The following is a 13,160-nucleotide window of genomic DNA, read 5'->3' on the forward strand; positions in this document are numbered from 1 at the left end:
GGGCCGAAGGCGGCGCTAAACTGCTGAGCCACCCAGGGATCCCCAGCAGGACACCTTTCTAACAAGAATGAAGTGGACTGGAACCAGCACGGCAGGAAAAACAGGCTTTGGTGTAACGGCCAGAACATCTGTCATATATCAACTGGATTCATCGCACGGTTTTCACAAAAAGTGACTCCCAAACCTCTTTTAACCTCTACAGCATTCAATTCTACTGGCAAAATTAGCGTTATTATGGTCGCCATCACATTCGGCCTATCACATTAAAAGGAATATGTGACAATCAAAAAACCAATTAGATTTCAGTTCACCCACATCATAAATGAGCATCCCAACCCATCACGGGGTATCTACTGCTAGTAAAGTTGCACCTGAGGTTTTTTTTTTAGATTTTTTTTTAGATTTTTTTTTTTTAGATTTTTATTTATTTATTCATGAGAGACACAGAGAGAAGGAGAGAAGCAGAGATACAGGCAGAGGGAGAAGCAGGCTCCATACAAGGAGTCTGATATGGGATTCAATCCTGGGACTCCAGGACCAAACTCTGGGCCAAGGGCAGGCGCTAAACTGCTGAGCCACCCAGGGATCCCATACACCTGAGATTTAAAAAAGAAAAAAAGAAAAAACAAATTCCTAAGAAGCTTACACTATCAGTTTTTATTTAACCCTAACTTTCTCTATTATGTCAGGGAAAAAAATACTCTCCTGGTAGAAACGTACAGCATCGCTTCCTTCTCCCTCCCTGGTTCAGTTGCTTTAAGTGGTTAAGGTGACACGCGGACATTTCCTAATTGCCACTCATCCAACACACTTGTTGTCCAAGTGGCTGTGGCAGCTGAGAACGGCCCTGCCATTGACACAGCTCTCAGCATGTAGCAACGTGGGCTCGAGGGCACAGCAGAGCCTGGGAGAAGGCAGGGCTTCCCTGCACCGGGGCCGGATCGGGGTGGGGAACGTTTTGTGAGGGGCCCCCATTAATGTCAGCAAAACCCGAGGAGGACAGAGAGTTTTGGGAAAATAGACAGTCACAGCTATTACTAAAGATGAAGGATTATAAACACATGAAATGCTTGGGGTCTCTAGAGGGCACCCTTGGCCCCACCTGCAGAGGACACGGGATTGTGGCCATCAGGTGAAACTCCACCACAGGGGAGATCTTTCACCTGCACGAACCCCAAAGCACGCCACCTGCATTCCTATTATATTCTGGAATGCAGCACCGCACGTGTGTGTACCTGTCTCCTCGTACCTACTAGCCCGTCAGCTGACTGAATGGCAATGTCTCAATCACCTTTGTGCCATAAACGCCACATGGCTAACACACCATGAGTCAGGGGCCAGCACCCTGGCCTTCTCAGAAGGACGGGCCTAGGCCTCACTCTGTCGCTCACTATCTCTGGGACCCTCAGAAGGTGAGGGAGGATCTCTCTGGGCCTATTCCTTCTTTCTGCAGTGGAGGGAGGCAAGCAGTCAGGAAGACAAGGAAAATAGCAAGCAAAAAATCAATGTTGGAAGGCAAGAGGGTTACAGCTGACTTTAGGCAACTTTCAGGGCAAGAACCAGCCTCGCTGATTTGTAGATATGGATTCCTAAGACTCTTTCATCTCCAGGACTTACTACTGTTCCTTCTTTAAATCTGCTTTAAATCACTGGAAAATTATCTCCCACATTTTACAAAAGTATAAAATGATTTTTCATTTCGTACAATCTGTCAAGGTAAGGGTTTCTACTGAGGCGACAACATGCATACTTGTGGAAATGCACGTAACTCCAATCCACCAGCAGGTGCTCACACACCCTCCTCAGCTTGGTCACCAACTGCAGGACACAGTCAAACACTTCTAATTGCACTTCTAATTATTTGGATGGGGAAAACTAGCATTAAAGATGAAAGGAGGGCAGCCCACGTGGCTCAGTGCTTTAGTGCCGCCTTTGGCTCAGGGCGTGATCCTGGAGACCCGGGATCGAGTCCCACATCGGGCTCCCTGCATAGAGCCTGCTTCTCCCTCTGCCTGTGTCTCTGCCTGCCTCTCTCTCTCTCTCTCTCTCTCTCTCTCATGAATAAATAAATAAAATTAAAAAAAAGAAAGATGAAATAGGGATGCTTGGTTTAATAGGACCTTCCGTTCACCTATGGCTCGGTTAGTATAGAACTACAGAAGTCACATATGCTTTTCCCTAGATGGTTTGCCTAGCATCAAGAGACTATACCTGGGGCCACCATTCCCTCAGCCAGGTGCCTGAGGGATCCCACAGGGAATAACGTACCCCCAGCATCAAACCACAGCCCAGAAAAGCTCCATGTGGAGCAAAGAAAACATCAGCACTTCGAAGTGGATATTGTTGTGAAAATATCCCTGATGAGTTATACTCAGTGCCAAGTCCCTGATTAGGATTTTCTTTTTAGAATGAAATCTAACATCTAAACTTCAAAATATGAGGAATGAAAAATCCATCTGTCAGATGGTACCCATGCAAGAGTCCACCCCATTAGGAACAATCCCTGAATGTCACTACTTTTATTAAGCAGCATATGGCAGTTATAAGTGAAACCTCACAATAAAGTCACCATTAACAGGGGCACCTGGGGGACTCAGTCGGTTAAGCATCTGCCTTCAGCTCAGGTCATGATCTCGAGGTCCTGGGATCGAGTCCCGCATCAGGCTCCCTGCTCAGTGTGGAGTCTGCTTCTCTCTCCCTCTGCTCCTGCCCCTGCTTGTGCACGCATGCTCGCTCTCTCTCAAATAAATAAATAAGATTCTAAAAAATAAATAGGTAAAAACTAAGAAAATAAAATCGCCATTTGCAAAGCATCCAGCCCCTGTGGTCAATCTCTACCAACTGTGTTGATCCAAGTGTGTAGATCGTGGTTTTTAGAGAGCTCAAGACACAGAATCACAAACTACTGCCCGACTCCCACCAGAGTTGAAAAAGTCTGAAAAGAGTTGAAACGCTGAAAGTTTTTTTGTTTAAGCCCCCACCTATCCAAAGCTTGAACCCAGGCTCTAAATGTTCCTGGGGGAAAGATGGGCTCTGCCTAAGTCTCTCCATCCTTTCTTTGCAGTGACACCGGATATATGTCATGTGCCCTTTTCCTTGCCATGTGAGTGAGCAAAAGACATCATCCAGTTTCACATCACTCATTCCAGAGGGCACTGGGTTCAGGAACAAAAAGAACATAAAAGGCCATTCAAAGACTCATGGGTGGTAGGCCCAGGACACACAACCACAAGAAATGATAAAAGATCTCACATAAAACAAAGCCTGTTGAGCAACTGACAGCCCGGATCCGCAGTGCAACTGGCACGTACTCTTATGAATACGTGGAAGATTAATAAATGAATCTTATCAGCTTCCTCTCCTGGTGACACGACAGGGACCCGCCTGACTTATCAACCCACAGGGACTCACGCACTGTAGCAGTAGCATCAAATCACTGGCAGCGGCAGGACAGTGCCCACCACGCCGCCCACATCTTTTCCAATCTGCCCAACTAGAGCAGAGAGTAAAAGCTTGGAAAACCCCAACCCTGCAAATGCCCCAAAGGGCTGAGAAAATATTCCCGATGCTGGAATAAGTAATGTGGCCACACACACCCCACCCCTCTCCTGTTCCTCTGGGTCAACCTCAGGTTGACACTTTCTCTCGTGGGAAGAGGGCAGACTTGCTGGTGAAATGATGGGACATTTCTGGGTGCCTGAGTGGCTCAGTCACTTAAGTGTCTGCCTTCGGCTCAGGTCATGATCCAAGAGTCCTGGGATTGAGCCCTGGCATCAGGCATCGGGTTCCCTGCTGCTTCTCCCACTCCCTCTGCCCCTCCCCCATTGCGCACACACTCACTCTCTCTCAAATAAATAAAATATATTTTTTAATTTTTTAAGTGGGACATTTGAAGAGGGTTAAGGTCAGCAGTGATTTTGAAAACTATGAGTCACACTCCCCGTTCACCTGAAGGAATTCAAATGGAAAGTGGAAGATGCAAGACAGGCATGAAAGCCTGAGTGCAAAGCCCATGCAGAGGACACCGCATGGCTGGGCCTGAAACCTAGCATCGCTGGGCAGGTGGACCCGCCTCTGCAGGGCTGTGGAACCAATGTAATGAATACTGCTCTCTGTAACTCCACACTTCTTTTTCTGGTTTCCAGAAATGTTTTTCATACCCACAATCACACTGTCCTATTACACGTTCCCTTACCGCATTCTGGAAGGCAAGGGCAAATTCTCCTCTTGGGGGGAGGGGGCGGAGCGTGTTTAACACCCATTCCCCAGTTATATCAAGTATAAAGAGAAATGTTTACGTTTGAAAGTTTTCTGTCCATTTTTCACCCCAATCTCAAAGTACTGTTTTGAAAACATTACAAACATAAATTTCAGTCTTCTTCTTTAAAAGATAATAGAGAGCTCACTTTAGCTGCTCTTTCCCTGGACGGCTTGATCTTCAGGCACAATTAGCTTTAGTTGTAACAGTGTCTTCCATTTCATTTGTACTCCATAAAATATACCTTCCTTCAAAGGCACTAACAGTCTTTTAATTTAAAACTAAACCCCACATAAATAAACTATGATTCACTAACAGCATTTGTGCTTAATGCAGAAGGTCCTTTCACCCAGAGACATTGGAAATATGGGGGGTGGGGGGTGCTAGGCCCGTTTACAGAACAGCAGTGAAAAGAACGCGAGTCTGTCACGTGATCACTTTGTTCTCTCCTATGACACAGACAAAACATTTCCTTTCTTACCAAAGCCTCTTAAAATTACAGAAAGCTATTTCGTCTTTGTTGGCAAAAGTCAAAAGTTATCGAGTCCAAAGAAAAACTTAAGAAAAAACTATTCACCTCCCTTAATCATACCTCTTATACTTTGCAATAAAACAAACTGCTTTTCGTGGATTGTTTCCCAATTTTAAACTAGAGGCCGGCAGCATAAAGGGCTCAGGTGTCACTCACCCGGCAAATGCTAACTTCAGACCTTCCCCCAGACGTGCCTGCCCTGCTTAACCAGCCTAACTCCAGGCCTGACCCCACCAAGGTTCTGCCTCCGAAATGAACATGCGAAGGTCAATGTGAGTAGTAAACACACATCAGATTCGCCATTTAAATGGAGAAACTAACATTTTCTTACGTGAAAAATCAATACACTCTAAATCCTACTAATCCTAAAGAAAAACGTAGTATATATTGACCACTTCGACAGTCTTACACAAACTTTTCAGTAAACAACCGTAAATGATACAAGGTCTGTTCTTCTCTGGGGGGCACTGTATTTGTCACTATTTTCTAGAACTATCTGGACGCTGAAGTCCTTTTTGAAGAAATAATTCAACAGTCATGAATCTAACTCATATTTCTAACTTTCTTCTCTTTCCTTCCAATATAAAATGTCCCCCCCCCCTTTTTTTTAAGTAAGCTCTAAGCCCAGCATGGAGCCCAATGCAGGCTTGAACTCATGACCCTGAGATCACAACCTGAGCTGAGATCAAGAGATGAGGCTTGGGGTATATGCATGGCTCAGTCATTTAAGTGTCCAACTCTTGATTTCGGCTCAGGTCATGATCTCAGGGTCGTAAGATCAAGCCCTGCGTTGTATTCTGCACTGAGCATGGAGTCGGCTTAAGATTCTTTCCCCCCTCCCTCTCTCTCTGTGAGGAGGAGGAGGAGAAGGAAGAAAAAGAGGAGGAGGAGGAGGAAGAAAAGAAGGAGGAGGAGGAGAAGAAAAAGGAGAAGGAGAAGAAGAAGAAAAAAAAAGGGAAAGAAAAAAGAAAAGAAAGGGTTGGAGGTTAAATGAACCGAGCAACCCAGGTACCCTCAGATATAAAAAATCATTATAACATGCTAATATTAAGCAGTGTTTCATATTTAATTTGTTCCTCAGAAAAAATTAATCTAGCAACCCCAGTTTTTACAAGTCTTCAAAGACATAAAGGGGCCTTGGTTTCTGCTGGCTGTCTACATTTCCCCCATTATACTAGTATGCAAACCTTCAGCTCTTCCTCTATCACCAATCTCTCTCTCACCTTTAGCATTCTCAGGGCTCTCCATCATTACATCTCTCAACCACAAAAAGAAAAGAAGAGACAGGGGAAAAAAGGAAGGGAGGGGGAGAAAGAAAAAAAGAAAGAAATCACATCTCTTTTGCCTCTGGCTTCTAACCCATTTCAATCTGGATTGCTTATAAGACAAAAAATACTTTCTCAGCGCAATTTCATTCCAAATACCAAACCGGTTCAGTTACACAGGTCCGCCTCATGTATCTTCACTTTTCCTAAACCAGCTGGGAACAGATGTCCATTTATTAGAGTTTCGAAAAAAAGAACAAAAATAATCTGATGGCTCTGTCCCTGGAGTAGCTGTGAAGAGCCTCTGTCTCAGTGCTTCTCTAGGAAGGGGCACCAGGCCAGCAAGACTGGACCCCCAAATTGGCAAACACTTAGGTTTCAAATTAACAGTAAACAAACACACGCACACACATACACATACATGCACACATCTGCAAGTGTGCGCAGCTTTGAGGAATGCTAAGCAATGATAAGTGGATCTATGGAAGAATCTCCTAAGAATTTGTCATTTGAAGGCTCCATGCAAGTGACAAAATGCTAAAGAAAAGTGCTCACTTTTTATCTTTTTCCTCCACATTAAACGGACTCTGAATGAATCTAGCATTATCTGGATACTGAAGCCCTTATTTTTAAAGAGGAATTCAACAAAGTAATGAAGGTGCACAGGTTCCTTTTCTGCCACATCGCATCACCACCTCCTACTTTTTTGCACTGGCTGGGGTCCTGATCATGTTGCCCAATGAGGGCAGAAGAATTTAATGTTCTACACAGCCTACACCAGGGTGGCATGGGGTGTGTGAGAAGACCCTTCAGGGGCGCAAGGAGGGCTCAGTCAGTTAAGCGGCCAAATCTTGATTTCAGCTCAGGTCATGATCTCAGAGTGGTGGGATCGAGCCCCACGTGGGCTCCATACTCAGCAGAGTCTGCCGGAGATCCTCTCTCTCTTTCTCTATGATAAATAAATCTTTAATTTCACATACAAGGTGACAAGAACAGGATATACATTGTGCTAATTCTGTATGAATTAATAAGAAAAAACAGCTGCTATTTATCCAGAATATTCACTTGTTTCACTAAATCCTCCTATCCATCTCAGTAGGATCCTTGTATCAATTCTCAATATGCAGATACTTTGGCCAAGTTAGTGTTTCCTTCTTCAGTCAATACTCAGTGTTCCTGATTTGAAATACAATTGATGGGAAAGTTCAAACCCCTTCTGGAAACATAAACACAGCACCACCTAACCAGGGCACAACCTTGAGAGATACAAGAATAAAATCCACCCGCCCTTCCCTGTGGCTCTCTGCACTGCCCTCAAAGGCAATACACACAGGTGCCTCCCTGCCCTCCTAGGCCCATCCACTCTCCCCAGCCCTGCAGAGAAGCCAGGGAAACATCCTGACACATGAGCAAAAAAGGTCCCCACAAACCTCAGCCCTTCCAGAAGCTCAACTTGCAATCTTTGGCATACATCCTGTGTCATCCCTGCTAAGGAAGGTCACCCTTAGATCCAAGATCTCAAAGCTCAGCCATAAAGAGCTCCTTGGCTTTTCCCGCTAAGGCTCTCTAGCAGCCCACAGAACTTCTAGAGAAGACTGCAGATCCCTGCTCTTGATCCCCCGCCCCCGGAGCCCCAGTCTCACTTGGCTCCACAATGCTCTCTTCCACATGGTTGACTCCCACGCTGCCAGTGGTCAGAGGCTGTTCCTAACCTTCCCTCTCAGCTGCTCTGTGCTTTCCTCTCCCTGCAGTCAGCTTCAGAGACAGTGAGCATCAGGTGAGACCTCTCCCTGAGCCCTTCCTGCCTTCTGACCTTTCTCACTCCTGCACGACTGGCGGTTGCAAGCCGATCCTCCAAATCCACTGTGAGCTTGCCGCCTTGTCCTGCACTCTCGGGCCTGCCTGTCATCTCTATCTACTGGCACAAAGAGACCTCCCCCTAATCTTAGCCTTTGGACCACCCTCAGTGCCCTGTATCACGGGCACGCTGCCTTCACTCAAGGGCTTGATCGCTGGGACAAATTATGCATCTCTAGCTCCCTCCCAGTGCCTCTGCAATCCACTCGCCTGATGCCACTTCTAAAATCCAGGCTGTAGGAAGGAATCTGGGAATGAAGAAACTGTTCTGTATCACAATTCTGGGGGTGGATACATACTTTATTGTATTTGTCGAAACCTAGAGAACTTTACTGTATGTAATGGGGGGGGGGGGGGGGGGGGGATATGACCAGGAATAGTGAGAGGCCCAAAATGAAGGAGCAACTTTAACAAAGAACCTAACTGCATCACAGTCGATAATATCAGCATGCAGAAGTGGGAGGGAAGAAAAGAACCTGCTGAAGTCCCAGGAAGACACAGTTCTGACTGCAGGCTATAAGGCCGCAGAGAGAGGAAACTTGCATATACTCTCCTCTAGTTGGTACAAAAACTGCTGAAATCTGAATAAGGTCTGTAATCTACTTAACAGTATTACACCGGTGATAGCTGTTTTGTTTTGATGACTGCTATGATGATGCAAGGTGGTCAGGGTAAAACGGGTACCTGGAAACTCTGCTTTTTTGCAACTTTTCTGTAAGTTATAATCATTTCAAAATATAGTTAAATGAAAATACATGCCATCATTTAATAGTGTACAGCTACTAAATGAAATCGAGCCAGCGCCTGTACCACGGCCCCGTCCTGCGGGCTGTGCCCTCTCCCACTGTCCATGGTCTTGCAGCAAGAATTCCGTGCCCCACCATCCTTCCCTCCCGTAGACTCCACAGCACCACCAGGAGCCCACCAGGAGCCCACCAGGCTCCTCCCAACGCTCCGCCTTTCCCTCCTCCCCACTGGGTCCCATCAAACTGTGTATCTATCTTGGTTCAAGGGGAGCTGCGGCAACTCCCGTGATCACAACCATCGTGCACATTCACAGAACTCCTGTATTTCACATTCAGTCCTAATTCTACTGTTAAGAGCCACCTTTCCAACTGCCAGTTTAAGATTCCACTTGGGCTCCCCCAACCGCCTGTCAAAGTTAACCTAAATCCCTCACGTTCCAACCTGTTTCTCCTGAGTCCTGTCTGTGTTATGCCAATGACATTCACCTTCTCTGCGAAAACATTAAAAACCCTCAGGCAGCATTTCACATGCTATGAAACAGACATGACTTCTGTAGGATCTTATTAGGCTTTTCACAAACACAAGGCTAAAATACACATAGTAAATGCTGGATTTTTCTACACTGAACAGATTCCTTTCAGCAGGACGACTAATTATCATGCTAACAAATATTCTAAATCTCTGAAAAGAGGAATGCAGTAGTCTCCAAATTCTGCAAAGGTCCTTTTTTCCCCTGATCCATAATATAAATGCCAAAATGATTTCCCAAAAGGTTATACCAATTTTTGTTGCTGCCATTATGCATTAGAGCTATTTTAAGTGCATCCTGTCCCTCAACTTTATAAATATTTATTAGCAAATGTCTTGAGGCAGCAAAAAGATAACTTATTATATACCAATTTCTACATTATTGATTATTAGAAAGTCTGAACTTTTTCCCATACGGTTTGCTTACCAGTTGTAAGAGAAGTATTTGTTCACTGAATAATGAATGGACGCACAGAGGGAGATGATGAATATCCTATTTACTTCTTTCTGCCGCTACATGAGCTAACTTACCAACCTACTCTCTGGTCTCTTAGCTAATAGTACTAAGCAAAAGCATACAGAACCCATCCATACAGTTCCCTAAAATAAATTCGTTTCTATGGACAAACCCTGGTGAAGACAGCATTTAACGTCCCAGCTACACAAAACGCAGACAACAAGTAGGAGGACAAAACACCCGCTCTGCCAGCACTGGTCCATTCCAGCACCAACGTTCCCTTTGCTAAGACTTCTTTGTGTCAGAAAATTTTCCACTTAGGGGCGCCTGGGTGGCTCAGCTGGTTACGCGTCTAAGGCTCAGGTCATGATCCCAGGGTCCCCAGCGGGTTGCCTGCTTCTCCCTCTCCTCTCCACTTGTGCTCTCTCTCTCTCTCTCTCTCTCTTAAATAAATAAATAAATAAAACATTTTAAAAATTTTTTTAAAAAGAAAATTTTCAGACAGCTGGGTGGCCCAGCGGTTTAGTGCCACCTTCAGCCCAGGATCAGGCCCTAGAGACCCGGGATCAACTCCTGCGTCAGGCTCCCTGCATGGAGCCGGTGTCTCCCTCTGCCTGTGTCTCTGCCTCTCTCTCTCTCTCTCTCTCCCTGTGTGTGTGTCTCTCTCATGAATAAATAAAATCTTTAAAAAAAAAAAAAAGAAAAAATTTTCCACCTAAAAAATGAGGTTAACAGGGACATGGGGAGGACTGGTACTTAGCTAGATATTTAGAAAGAGTGTTGTCAAAATCAAACACACAGCACAAAAAGCACAGAAAATATCCAAGTCAAACAAGGAGTGGCCTCTGGTCAGAAAATTTCAAGGAATGTTCCTATTCTTTTCATCCCACAACCAAATGGAAATCCTATAACTAGAGCCAGGACACCTACCTGGCTGAGCATTCAAGATTACAGTGTGTGGAGAACAGTTTGGGATTATTAACCTTCCTCGTCACAGGGCAGCTGTACTTGAGCAAGAAAAGGAAAGCAGCTAAGTGGACAGCACTCTCAAGTGGGGAGGCTGATCCTGAGGGGCCGGGGGATGGAAGGTCCCTACATGGAGCTGTGAGCCTCAGTCAGAATCAGGGTTAAAGCTGGGGCACAAATCAAACCCACCAGGTCAGAACCAGGGGGGTGGATGGAAGAGATGCCCAGACAGAGGCGCAGTGGCACCCTCATCTAACTCCACTGGATCCCTACAGCTTCCAAACCACAGCAGAACTACATTGACACAGACACAGCACTTCAGAGTTTGCACAACTTCCCACAAACAGCAGCTCTCTCCTCTGCAGATGAGTGGAACGTAAGAGAAGATGAAGGCACTGAAAGATGTGCCTTCTCCAAATCCCCAGAGCCCCTGCGAGTAAGGTTTTCCTAGGGGAGCTCTAAGAATTTATATAAAACTCTTAAGTTTTGAGTTTTAGTTATTTTTTTTTAAAAAAAAAAAAATAAAAATCAATCAATAATTAATGTTAATTTGAGGAAGAGAAAATAATGTATACCTCCATCCGTTTCGAGATTTTCACACTCACAAAGTGATTCTCATATAGGGTTTCCCATGAAGGATAAATATAGAAGAAATTACATCCTGAAGATGTGAATTTTCATACTGTTCCAGTCGCCTACACTTTGCTTTTAATCTCCCTCATTTAACTCTGTCACTACCCTTGGCATTCCCTATCATCGAAGCTACACTGTAAATTGGGAAAGACAAACGCAAACCTCCAGTTCCCAAGTCCATTTTATTTCATCTATTTATTTTGCCTTCATAAAACCAAATGCTCAAAATTTAATGTTAATGAGTTTTTAACTATCTCCCTAAGGCTCACAAATCTGTAAAAATTCTTGGGAGCCGTAATAAAAGATATAAATCAGAGACCAAAAATATCATCAACCCAAATTCAATCATATTGCCAGATTCCTGTGTAGTATCGATACCGGAACTCAGACCACATAAAAAAGCAGCTTACCTCCTCATCCAAGGAATAATAATTTTTTTAAAGATTTTATTTATTTTTTTTGAGACAGAGGGAGAGAGATGGCATGCATGTGAGCAGGAGGAGAGGCAGAGGGAGCCGGAGAAAGAATCCCAAGCAGGCTCCAAGATCATGACCTAAGCCAAAATCAAGACTTGGATACTCAGCTGACTGAGCCACCCAGGCACCCCAGAATAATAATTTTGTACTGATGTAGTCTTCTAAAAATCTGACAGCTACACAGAAACCAACCCGGGCAGTATTATGGAAAGATTGGATGAGAGAAAGAAGAAAGTGAGTCATGCGAGAAGGTGAGCCCATCTGGTGCAGATGCCTGGCAAAGACCAAGAGTGGGGACAGCCGGCACAAGGATGCAGTTTCCTCTGAAAAGGCAAGGATCTTGGTTTTGACACCATTCTTCACAAAAGGGAACTAGGGTTCCTTGGAGAAATGGCTGATTCCAGGATCAGGCAGGAAATGCACAAAATGACCCGGAGCATGTTGGTTGTGCCAGTAAATGAGTAAGTGTCCCCAAAACAACACACCTACACTGACAGGGTCATGTCAAAGGAATGCAAAGGTCAGCTGAAAGAGCTCCCTGTGGCATAAGCTTGCACAATGTGAGCAACAAATAAAGTAGTATTGGATCATAACCCAAAGTATAAAATAAAAACCAGTGAGTCTATGATATGAAACTGAAAATATAAATGAGATAAAGCAGAAAAATCTCCTGTGCAGAAGAATTCCAATTAACTTATGTAGATGCCCTGCTCTTATGGAGGTGAATCAACCCCTAACTCCTTCAAGTGACTTTCTTCCAAAGAGGACAGTACAGAAAGGGGAGGGGGAAAAAAGTAACTTTAAGTGGAGACGTCTGACAACCACTCTCCAAGCCAGATGACCAAGGTCAACATCCGCAGTGGTAACTCACCTGTACAGCCATGTCCCAGAAACATGCAACCTCAGCCTAACCACGAGAAAGGCACAGAACAAATCCCAGTTGCTGGACATTCTATAAAATACCCTGCCCACTACTCATCAAACCTGGAGGGTCATGAAAAACAAAGGAACTCTGAGAAAGCATCACAGCCAAGAGAGGAGAGGAGTAAGGAGACGGGATAACGAAATATAATGTGACATCCTGGATGGGATGCTAGGACAGGATAGGGCATCGGGTAAAAACTGAAGAAATTGGAGACCTCAGGCCAACAGCATTACAAACAAGGCATTACTAAAATGTTTACCTAACAGCTCTGTATATATGGAGATTAATTTTCCCTTTTATCCTCTTACCAATAAGCTGCCTCAAGGTCAGCCACTGACTAATCAAAATGACTTAACAATTTTTAAACCAAAGTTGATTAGAAATAGAATTTCCCGGGGCACCTTGGCTGGCGCAGCCAGTGAAACGTGCGACCCTTGATCTCAGGGTTGTGAGTTCAAGTCTCACACTGGGTGCAGAGATTACTTAAAAAATAAAATCTTTAAAACAAAACATAAC

At 44.7% G+C, this 13,160-nt stretch overlaps 1 protein-coding gene across 5 annotated transcripts in view; it reads right to left on the minus strand.

The window, feature by feature from the left end:
- The window catches only part of ZNF532 (zinc finger protein 532), a 106,579-nt gene that overhangs the window by 58,761 nt on the left and 34,658 nt on the right, over window positions 1-13,160 (minus strand). The window lies entirely within an intron of this gene.

This window comes from Canis lupus, chromosome 1 (assembly GCF_011100685.1).
Source record: "Canis lupus familiaris isolate Mischka breed German Shepherd chromosome 1, alternate assembly UU_Cfam_GSD_1.0, whole genome shotgun sequence".
Classification (NCBI taxonomy): domain Eukaryota; kingdom Metazoa; phylum Chordata; class Mammalia; order Carnivora; family Canidae; genus Canis; species Canis lupus.